The sequence below is a fragment of the Haliotis rufescens genome, unplaced genomic scaffold (assembly GCF_023055435.1).
Source record: "Haliotis rufescens isolate VD_foot unplaced genomic scaffold, xgHalRufe1.0.p SCAF_106, whole genome shotgun sequence".
Taxonomy (NCBI): Eukaryota; Metazoa; Mollusca; class Gastropoda; order Lepetellida; family Haliotidae; genus Haliotis; species Haliotis rufescens.
Window position 1 is genome coordinate 854,875 of NW_025963787.1, and position 13,044 is coordinate 867,918.

Genomic DNA, 13,044 nt, shown 5'->3' on the forward strand with positions numbered 1-13,044 from the left:
CTAATCGGGGATATGAACTCACTTCTTATGGTCGCAACTCTGCTAATGGTCTAATCGGGGATACGAACTCACGTCTTATGGTCGCAACTCTGCTGAGACTACTGGTATAATCGGGGATATGAACTCACGTCTTATGGTCGCAACTCTGCTAATGGTCTAATCGGGGATACGAACTCACGTCTTATGGTCGCAACTCTGCTAATGGTCTAATCGGGGATACGAACTCACGTCTTATGGTCGCAACTCTGCTAATGGTCTAATCGGGGATACGAACTCACGTCTTATGGTCGCAACTCTGCTAATGGTCTAATCGGGGATACGAACTCACGTCTTATGGTCACAACACTGCACAGACTACTGGTCTAATCGGGCCGACCTGGTGGTTAGGGAGTGGCGGATCTCATCCTGGTGGTTAGGGAGTGGCGGATCTCATCCTGGTGGTTAGGGAGTGGCGGATCTCATCCTGTGATAGCGTATTGTGGCAGCACTCACTTCCTACCTCGTACGACTAAACGGAAACACAGATGAATTTGTTGATTAACCGAACGGCGCAATACACGCTACATACACGACACACTATGTCTGTATCGATAATGATCGTTCTGGCACGCTAGATATCTATATCGACATTTTGTTTCCTACTGTATGGGAGTTGCCTTAGCAAGTATGGAAAACCTCGAAAGGGAGTTTGTGTCAGTCTATGTTTTTCTTTACTTGTATGGTGAAAACATTCACCCATCATGTCATGGTGCTTTTCGTATCGTCAACAAGCAAACGTGTCACATCATCGCGATACATATCGTATCGCAACTTCTGTGTATCGTGACAGCCCCGTTTATCCATTCGAGGAAACATAAACTGGGATGAAAAATACACCCTGAACATGTGGAAAAATTATCTTTAAGGGAACAAAATGAATATCATTGTCTCCATGTTCATACCATTAAAGTTCTACGAAAGTAATTTCATATCCGCGCCGGAGTGTCCCGGTGTCCCATGGTAACGTCAGCGGCATGTGGTTCCACTCAACAGTACCACGACGTACCCAGGGGCTGCACGTCTACCACCAGCTTAACATATGTATCAATTTTGTAAATTTGCCCAGGGCAAGGCCATTTAGTGTTAATTAAGCCCAGTTTTGACGTTCCATGGCATATTTTACTCTGAAAGAGGGTCAATGTACAGGGTCAGTTGTACCCACTGTCTCTGAACTAGTACGCCGACGTCAACAGCATTGTGAACGGGGATCTGGGTGGAAGTGGTAGAGACACGGGTGATCCGGTCGTCTTGTGTATGGTTGCGTCCCTTTCGCGCGCAGGACAAATATGATCGTGTTCGAATCCCAGGTTCGCCCTGATTATGTTTCTAGGTTTGTCAGCACCATACCCGTTCAAGTAGGATTCAACAGCGTGGTAAATCTCTAAAGGCTATATTACGCCGGGCTTTCCCCTTACGTAAAGGGGAGCGGTGGGGTAGCAGAGCGGTCAAAGCGTTCGCTCGTCACGCCGAAGACCTCGGGTTCGATTTCCAACGTGGGTCCCCCGCCGTGATGTTGCTGGAATATTGCTAAAAGCTGCGTAAAACCATACTCATTTTGCTATATCGAGATCCGACCCGTGAAGATCCGTGGCAGAATACGTCTTCAGCAACCCATGTTTGCCGTAAAAGGCGACTATGTTTGTCGTAAGAGGCGACTAACGGGATCGGGTGGTCAGGCTGGCTGACTCGGTTGATGCATGTCATCGTATCTCAATTGCGTAGATCGATGCTCATGATGTTATTCACAATTATCTGTTCCTGACTCGATTATTTACATACCGCCGTAATATATAGCTAGAATATTGCTGCGTGCGGCGTTAAACAAACAAACAAACAAACAAACAAAACTTATGACAAAACTTATACGTCATAAGTCACATTCATGCGATGAAGAGCTCCTTGTTATCGCTAGAATTCGTTCGAGTGTTTGTCTTTCAGTGTTATTGTTTATTAATCACTTAAATGATATCAAAATCTGAAAAAGCAAATTAGTTCGGTGTTTCTACACCTTGGCGAAGAATATACATTTTTATATTTAGCAGATTGTGTAGAATTCGAATGTAAGGCAAAAGAATTATTTTTGGGTTCCGGTACCCTGAGCGCCCTATAATTTTACCTTCAGTTCTGATTGACTCATCCATATCTAGTCCTGTGGTCCTCGCCACTTGAAATAGAATCTCTAAATATCGCGATCATTAATCAACGAAGATAGCTGCGTGTTTGCTAATACTTATAAAGTGAAAACAAGCCTTTCAGCCGATTTTAAGGATGACAAAAATTGCAAAGTGCGCTTTTTAAGAAATGTCAACTTTATGAACGAAAAACATCATTCATTTGCATTTTGATCACGTGGTTACGAGCCGAGTGAAGATCGGCAGTCACGTGACTTCGAGCGACTAAATTTAGCATTGTGTGCAGTTTACGTAACTATAATACCTGCACGAAATGAAAGAAAAACACGTGCAGATGTAATATTTAAAGCGCAGTTGGTCAAGGTCATTGCCAAAAACAACACTCTAACAGTCACCTGACCGCCATTCTTATCCGGATTGAAACCACGTGATCAAAACTTAATGATGATGTTTACGATTAAGACATTTCTTGAAAACGCACTTTTGCAGTGTTTGTCATTACTGTAAGTAATATTCCTTATCGGCATAAACAAACAAACGCATTATGGTCATTCGTGGCCAGACCAGGGCCCAGGAACTCCGATAGTGGGTGTACATCTATTGTTCAGGCTCTCTGACTAATTGTGTGTCATCGTACCCCGGCGGCGTGAGACGGTGGTAATGATATCGTCCACTCGTTTGACTGTGCCAGCTTTGATCCTGCACAGGACGCGGTGATCTCAGTTGAAAATCGCAGACCTCCGTCTAAAACAACAAAGAAACAAACACAAATTTAATCTGTTCACCCCGCCTACCAACACATCTCAGTTCGGGTCACGTTACCAGACACACGAGTATGTTTGGCGGTGCCTAACGTTTGTGTCGGAGGCGTGAGATAATCATTTGATCTTCGCAATTCCGCTATCTGACAGACGCAATGTGATATTTTACTTAGCGTTAGCAGTAGGAGGATGATCCCCTGTGACGGTCACGTACCGGAAGACGTGGGACTATCGTAACAAAATTATTTAGAACATCTATCTGTGGAAGCCCTACTGATACGGAGTACTGTTCCTGTTAAGAAACAACAATCAACGTCAACTTGATTACCGTCAACATATCTAGATGTAAAAACTGACAATCTGACCTTTACTTAAACTTGTCAGGTTTCATATCATTGTCTTATTAAACAAATCCCGATATGTATGCAGATAGCACAAATACACTTTCGACATCGTTAATTTGAGCTTCATAACACAAAGGCCAAAATGTGATCCGATCAAATTAATAAAATCTACATGCACCCATATATTGGTCACAACACACAGCCACAACACACACACAACAAATACCACACACTCATCACACACCTCACACACACCACACACTCATCACACGCCGCACACACACCACACATACCAAAAACACATACACCACACACACACACACAACATTAACCACACACATTCCACATACACACACACAACATACACCACACACACAACATACCATACATCCGACACCACACACTCACCACATACACACAACATATACCACACACTCTCCACATGCACAACATAACATACACCACACGCACACCACACACACACGACATACATCACACACTTACACACCACCCGCACACCACACACAGACATACACCATACACTGTACTCCACAAACATCCCTCCCACTCAGACACCACAATCACAACAATCGCGCCAAGTACACTACACACTCACACAATACCGGCACAAAGACACCATATACACCACACACACACGCCCCACGCCACACGCCACACACCACACACCACGCACCCAGCACGAAATCACCATACACACACACACACACACACACTATACACGCACATACACACCACATACACCACACGCACCCACCACGAAATCACCACACACACACCACATAGGCACGCACACACACACACACACCACATACGCACAGACACACCATATACACCACACACACCAACCACGAAATCACCACATACACACACACCCCACACGCACATATACGCCACACACCACGCACCCACCAAAGAAATCCCCACACACACACCAGATACGCACTCACACACCACATACGCACAGACACACCATATACACCACACACATCAACCACGAAATCACCACATACACACACACCCCACACGCACATATACGCCACACACCACGCACCCACCAAAGAAATCACCACACACCAGATACGCACTCACACACCACATACGCACAGACACACCATATACACAACACACATCAACCACGAAATCACCACATACACACACACACCCCACACGCACATATACGCCACACACCACGCACCCACCAAAGAAATCACCACACACACACCAGATACGCACTCACACACCACATACGCACAGACACACCATATACACCACACACATCAACCACGAAATCACCACATACACACACACCCCACACGCACATATACGCCACACACCACGCACCCACCAAAGAAATCACCACACACACACACACAGCTACAGCCAACTCACGGTACGCGGAGTGTTGTGGTATATCACTAATGAGGCCTTGGTGATAGAATTGCGGGAAACTCAAGGCTAGCCTTTCCCCGGGGACAAAGGTTAATATAGATATTTACGTAGGGACATAATTGGCATTTGGGTGGGAGTGTTAGCATGAAAGTCGAGAGACTCATGGTGTATTGAGTTCTGACATTAATGTGTTGGATAAACCATGAGCGCTCGTATCCATATTGGAGAAAGGGTCTTTCAGAAAGATTTCCGATGATAAACGTGTCGTCTTTGCAAAGTCGACAGGGTATTATTTCGCATTTAATTTCGTTATAACAGAGTTGAACGTAGCTGAACGGTTATTGTTACGTTGAATTATCATTTTCAAACATCTTAAGATACCCTGACGGCGATGTCTGAAGAATGATATCCCTCTCTTTGTTCGGTATTCAAAGTATGTGTCAGTGATGGCTAATGATATACAAACACGCTGAACAAAACACACCTTTACTGTTATACGCCGTCTCCATCACTGCCCGGGAACGCCTACCACCCCCACCCCAAAAACCCGCCCCTCCCTTTACCTGTCCAACACTATCCTTTCATCTCTCTTAACAATCACATTAGGGTCAGTAGGGATGGAGCATATACCGGACAGTTGATGGACCAGAGCCGAGAGGTCGGCTAGAGGTCAATCTTAAGAATCGGGGATAAAGCCAATATTGTATTTAGCTTGAGATGCGGAGATAGATACCGCATACCCTTCCTCCGTATTTGTAGTTTATAAGATTCTGGGTAATGTTACTTTTGTACGCGGTGGCTATCGCACAATGAGACTAAAGTGCTTTCCGTTTGACCTCAACAGTTCAACATGCACGTGCCTTACAAGCCTTTAGAGTGGTATTAGTGGTTTAGGAAAATATGCCCCCTGCTCTGTAATCATGAATAGTTCTTCAGGTCCTTTGCCGCGCATATAATGTAGTCTTACCACTGTACAGAAACACTAGATATATTACCGGGCAAAAGAAAGTATGCACCATGTTTGATGGTGGTTAAAAATGTAATTAACAAGAAATGGTTATTCGATTAAGATAAACGTCAAGTTTATGGATAACAACTTTGGGTTTATTGCATGTAGCGAAGCTTCGATGTAGATTCTTACACTGTTATCAAGCTGGAGTGGGAATCTACATCCACACGTCACTATATGCAATAAACCAGAAGTTGTTAGGCATAGATTTGTATGTTATGTTACTTAGTTTGCCAATTTCTAAAATGCCGATCAAACTGTGGTTATTCGATTGTCATGTATTTGATTCGGGTATAATAGTTGTGGTGTGGTCCTTCAGTTTGCAGTCATCGACTGTGTTCAGCCTAGTAACGCTTTGGTAACTTTTGTAAAAATTTTGGTCAAATCCAATTTTCAACTTTATAGTTTCTTTTGCGAGTTTATATCTCGAAAGAGTTACTGGTATGCATTCCGGACATAAAGATGGTATTGTGAATTAATTCGCTATGTTGAAGGCATCGATAATGAAGTATTTTTCACAAAAGGTCTTATGTAAAGCAATGGCATTACCATCTATACTTCCGTTCTAAAACGTGTGTTATTTATTTGTAAAAGTCTGTTTAAAAACAACACTAGTTAAGCAAAGATTAAACTGTTAGTCACTTTAGGGGTCCACATTTCAGCAATGTCAAGGACGCCAAACTTCACACACCCTTGTGTGAATCTAACCCGTGTCTTTCGTGTGACAAGCAGGCCCTATAACCACTAGACCACCCGCTACTCCATAACTCTTGACCCCGTCCACACGTGGAGAGAGCAGATACTGTAACATAGCTGTCAAGACGGGTGAGCAGGTAACACGCATTCCGTACACTCCGGAAGCGGATGGCCGCTTCCCTCAGTGTCAACTAAGGACAAAGTGCTGGTTGTCATAATAGCCATTTTTCTTGATACAAATCATTTACATCCCCCATGAATTGAGATGCTGTTGTCATACATAACAGAAAACACCTATTGCCTTTACCTTTGTCACAAACCTGTAAACGGGTAACATAATACCGCCATATTATTCAAATTGTCGTCTCACACCCGACAATAACGTTCCAACAAAGCAGATGAAATACGCGATAGGAAACTTGGAAAAAAGAATATCACAAACCGGTAGCAGGGTTAGAACGGTACAGTCATGAAAACCCGTAATCTGATATAAACAACACGTATTTCATGCTGGGCAGGAGTATCCTGTGGTCAGGGGGCGTGACGGTCCACGTGAAATGATGCACGTCCCGCCAGTACACAGTACGCTTTGCGCTTTTTTCCTGCTCTATGGGTAGGCATTTAGGAGTGTTTGGTCATATTACAGTCTTGACATGTGTGGAGGTGATGTGTATGTTTCTAGATTTACGAGACAACATCCACTATAAGTATCAGGTAGCCTGCCTCGCCCTGTAATATGGTCACTCTGGGTTCAAACCCCAGACTGACTCATTGCCTCACGTCATTCACTGATGCAGACAAATGTCGAGTGTACTTGAAGAAACCTCTGGTTTTAGCTAGTAATAACAATGACGGTTTATTAGGAAGTTAAAACGTAAAACATTTAAGTATTTTATCCTGAAGTCGTGTTTAAGTCATCACTCTTTAAGGTGAAAAAACGATTTTCCATTCACAAATTACGCCACGAAAACGAAATGAGTAACTTTATTGTAAGGAAAATATGCCTGAAATGTAATCAGATACTTCAACGAGAATTCTTCTCCGCACATAAACTTAACAGTTCACACCGGTCTTTAAAAAGTTATTCACTCTGAAACTCCTGACTTTGTTACTCGGTTTTGAATTAAACTACAGTAGGGTAGGTTAACGGCAGTTCCTGATACACGTTGAGCATAATATAAACTTCTTACCATAATTGATCACATTATAATATACATTGAAATAAGGTGAAATAAATTGCGACCAGCATGTTCCTTGGGGCATCAGGTGAGGTGAGGTGAAATTGGGTTTAACGTCGCGTCCAAGATTATAGCACTTATATAGCGTGTGTATGGCTGCTTGTACTTGTCCGGACTGATGCCGATTTATAGTGCTAGCTCACTGAAATACCATGCCGCAGTTTAACATGAATACCCCACTCAGACACAGTATACTGACTCCGAGCCGACCAGTCCTTGGTTTAGCCCCTTAATGCCGAGCGCCAGACAGGGTAGCAACAAGTACTATCTTTTAACGTCTTTTGGTGTGACACGGCCGGGGATCGAACCCCGGACCGTCCGCTCTCCGGTGATCCAGTGATTGACAACATGATGATCGATCCACGCATTTGGGATCGATCCACGCATTTGGGATCGATGACATGCAATCAACCAAGTCAGAGGGCCTGACCACCCGATCCTGTTAGTCGCCTCTTACGACAAGCATAGTCGCCTTTCACGGCAAGCATGGGTTGCTGAAGACCAATTCTACCCAGGATCTTCATGGGTCGGCAGTAGATGTAAACTTCCGGGCGGAAGAAAGTACACACCCATGTTTGAGGGTGGCTAAAAATGAAACAAACAAATGGTTATTTCATGGTGATGTATTTGATACGGATATCAAAAGCAATTTTATATTACATGCATCATATCGATGAGTACCTCAAAAAAGGCGACGTCACATGACGTCATAAGGAATATGGACGTCGTAATTTCACTGTACACAATTGAGCAGAATGGAGCAGGTATTTTAAAGTGTGTTCTTTCTTTTGCACAGCGGGTTATATTGATAATTGAAGTACAGACGTACGTGATGGGAGGTGAGGTGAGGTGAGGTGAGGTGAGGTGAGGTGAAATCGGGTTTCGTTGAAGACCATTGCACTGACATAACGACGTTAATAGTCCTAAGTAAAGACATTCGACAGGTGTATATTAGTTTTATCATTACGTACGTACGTAAAAAGTATTTAAAAGTTGAAGATTGATTTTATTATGACATACGTGCGTATGTAATCAACATTTGATACATATTCATTTACCTGCGTGCGTGCGTGCGTGCATGCGTGCATGCGTGTGTGTCTGTGTGCGTGCGCGCGCGAGCGTCTGTACTCGAGTCTATCTGTGTTTCTAACGTATCTAGGTCAGTTACGTACTGTGACGACAAATCACAACAGTTTAGTAATAGGTTTTCCCTAAATACCGACTGCATTTTGCTATATCGAAATCCACTATTTGACATATATTATATATACGGTATATGTTAGTGTCATTAAATGCTGTTCAACGTCATCAATGGTCCAGCAATATCACGGCGGACTGTAAATAATCGAGCCTTGGTCTTACAAACCTGTGGTTGATATCATGAGCACTGCGCCTGACCACTGATCCATTTAAGCTGTTTCCAAGCATAGGGTACTGACCAACCCTAGCCTCACGGGTTGAGTAATATTAAACCATGGCCTATTCGATAACATCATACGTTTTATTACATTAAGAGATATGTGTATATTAATGTGAGATGCGTTCTTTTCTACAGCAGCATACCATTTATGTCATAACATGGCACGGAAGCCCACGAATAAGCCATGATGATATTACCTGAAAGTTAGTGAGTGTGTGAGCTGTGTTTAACGCCACTTTGAACTGTATTCCAGTTATATCACGGCGTGTCCCGAAGTGGTGCAGGTTTCAGAACTAAACCAGTATAACTTTTTCTTCTCATATTTAAACTATTAACATAACATAATATATATTTACCTTTTCCTTTTACTTATAATATTTACTAGGCATATTTAAGTGTTTTGAAATATTGCAACATTTAAATATGTACGCATAAAATGTGTTGTGACGTCATAAGCAAACGTCATTGCACGATCTAATCTGCTTCAATCAAACATCATAATATCCGCTTCCACAAACGCCTAGCACGGACTAGAACGTATGTCAATTTTCATTAAAACGAAGCCGTTTTTTCAAGGGAGATGTTTCTTCTCATATTTCAAAAATGTGAGATAGCCAAAGCAATTCAGTGCAACAAACAATGCTAGTGTTCACTTCTGAGGTATCTCCTCAGAAAAAACGTCGCAACATTCCTTGATAAACGTCAGTTTTAACATCTGAATTTAATGGGGTTGTTAAGCACATCCTCTCAGCGTAAAAAAAGAGTTGGAATATGCGTTCATGCAAGTACAGCGAAGCTCTTCCACTACACGGAGAAATGTGCATCTACACATGTAAGTCCTCGTCAAATACACAAGTGGGAGTATTTCACTACAATATGTCGAATAGATGTTCATTTAACTACACCAGGTATTGACCTAAAGGAGAGTGAGTGAGGGAGTGAGTATGGTTAAACGTCGCTTTTAGCAATATTCCAGCAATATCACGACGGGGGACACCAGAAATGGGCTTCAAACATTGTACCCATGTCGGGAATCGAACCCGGGTCTTCGGCGTGACGAGCGAACGCTTTAACCACTTGGATACCCGACCGCCCCCTAAAGGAGATGTTCAAAAGCAATATGTCTTTATGACCGTTCGTTACCTTGGTAATTTAGATTATGAAATTTCATATGCTCACCTCATCCATCAAAAAGCGCAAGACGATGTTGTTTAATGGTCACCGTATAAAACATCTTCATTTATGTCGATACCTGGGGAAGGAGTGAGTGAATTCTATAGTACGCCGCAATCAGGAATATCCCAGCTGTATAAAATAATAATAAGTATATTTATAATGCGCCAAATGTCATTCACCAAATGAATGATCATATTACTACCCGGTCACAGGATCATAGTTCACTCGATTTTCATTCTCAGCTCCCTGGGGAGTATACAACGGCAGCCTGTAAATACTGGAATCTTGATCAGTGGTGGAACACATGGACAACGATCCACGCTGGGACATGATTAGGCACCATTACTTGGGGTAAAGGTGGGGGGGTATACAACGGCAGCCTGTAAATACTGGAATCTTGACTAGGCGAACCAGTGGTTGAACACATGAACAACGACTCACGTTGCCACGTGATAATACACCATTCCCACAGTGTATGAACCAGAACCTTATTATTCGTCTCTTAACACACCATTACTTGGCCCAGTCCTCTATGGAAAGACAATTTGCTCTGCAAAGTTGCATCCCTTACTCGTGCCAGGATCCGCTGATATAAGTGAAATACTCATGAGAGTACACTCATGAGTGAGTGAGTGAGTATGGTTTTACGCCGCTTTTAGCAATATTCCAGCAATATCACGGCGGGGGACACAAGAAATTGGCTTCACACATTGTACCCATGTCAGGAATCGAACCCGGGTCTTCGGCGTGACGAGCGAACGCTTTAACCACTAGGCTACCCGACCGCCCCCAGTACACTCATGACAAGTATGGTAACAAGGGTAATTATTTCGCCCCGGAGTTTTATCTTAGCCTGTCCAAGTATAGATATACCGAAAGAACTGAGGTAATAGAAAATCATAACACAATGAGCGTTGGAGTAATTACATCGTAATATGAACCGACCTTCATATGTTGCTAATGCTTTTGTGGCACAAATAAGCGTTAGATATGTCTATATTTCACGAACAATACCATGATTGTCACGCAACTCTGGTCAGTCATTATAGATAGTCCCAAGCTATCAGGGGCGGTCGGGTATCCCAGTGGTTAAAGCGTTCGCTCGTCACGCCGAAGACCCGGGTTCGATTCCCGACATGGGTACAATGTGTGAAGCCCATTTCTGGTGTCCCCCGCCGTGATATTGCTGGAATATTTCTATAAGCAGCGTAAAACCATATTCACTCACTCACTCACTCACCCAAGCTATCTGATGGCATCAGTTGTGAACTGGTTGATCTAGTGTGTAGTCGTACCCGAGTTTGAATCTTAGTGTCTAACCCCAAGACATAATTTTAATCAAACCCTACTCACTCACACTGTTGACGTGGCACGTACGTCACTTTTGATATGCTATGACGTCACCTCCTTCATCAGATTCAGAGGCTGATCTGGGTCTGTGTCCTCAGTACATACAAGTCATCTATTTGCGACCCGTGAAGATCCGGATTAGAATAGGTTTTCAGAAACCCAAACTTGTCGTAAGAGGCGACTATGCATGTGGTAAGAGGCGACTAACGGGATCGGGTGGTCAGGCTCGCTGACTTGATTGATGCATGTCATCGTATTCCAATCATGTGGATCGATCCTCATGATATAAATCACTGGATTGTCTGGTCCAGACTCGATTATTGACAGACCGCCGTCATATAGCTGCACTATTGCAGAGTGCGGCGTTAAACACCAAACAAAAATCTGTTTGCGTTTTGTGGTGCGTTAATCTCTGAAACAGTATTCTTTCATTCAACATTTCTTCTGCGGTAAAGAGACGTTGAGTTGCGTTCCAATGTAATTTCTAAATCCATTAAAATATTTGACAGAAAGAAAATGAATTATGCAGACTATTTTGTGATGTTCCTGGAATCAAGTAATTCGGAAATGGTCAAATCTCCACGCACTTACACCATTCATCGCTAAAGCGTCAATTAAGGTGCGGGCTTTTGTCATTCGGCTGCAGTAACCTGCTGCTTATCTCGTCCAAAACCTGGCTGACATATGTAATATGCAATGAAGGGTTCACCTTTTTTCTGGTAAGCCTAACCGTTACGAATCTTCTCGGTGTTGGTGAGTACACATGCGCATCTCACAGTGTCGATATTATGTGCTTTTTTGGCCAAACGCCAGCATTGTTGACCCGACTTTGATGGGGATGTTGGATCGAGGCGAGAGAGCGAAATCGAGATGAGCGTTGGCGTTTTGCCCACTCCCCCTCAACAATGAGAATACAGTGCGATCAGCGGGTGACGGGCGGGGGAAGGGCTTTGCCTGGCGGGGCTAGGGCGTTGAGGCCGGGGTGATGAAATTGTCTAAATGGCTTACTCATGTAGGCTTCTGCGTAATATTCACATACTCTCTGGGATGATGGGGAAGGTTGGTTATTGATTTTGTAACCATACACAGTGTTCGTCCAGCTTCAGCCGTATGATAATAATGTATATTATTTAAAAAGGACATCGCATAAAATAATAATAATAATAATAATTGATTTGTAAAGCGCCTAATATCCATCGACTTTAAAAGCATACTGCTTTGTCAGCGGTGTTAATAAGTATCACGTTTTCTTGTACCATGTAATGTCATAACGTGTAAGTTTTTTGAAGTAAATATACTGTTTTGTTAAGCGAGAGATCAGTTCAGCCAATAGTGGGCCCAACCGAGAGCGGAATGCGTGTCATTGTAACTGGACACTGTCCAGGAAACTAGCCATTCAGGTGAATCGAACCCCAGCGTCCGCATACATAACACCCCACAACCCTCTCCAGAACATAAACAGAAAATTG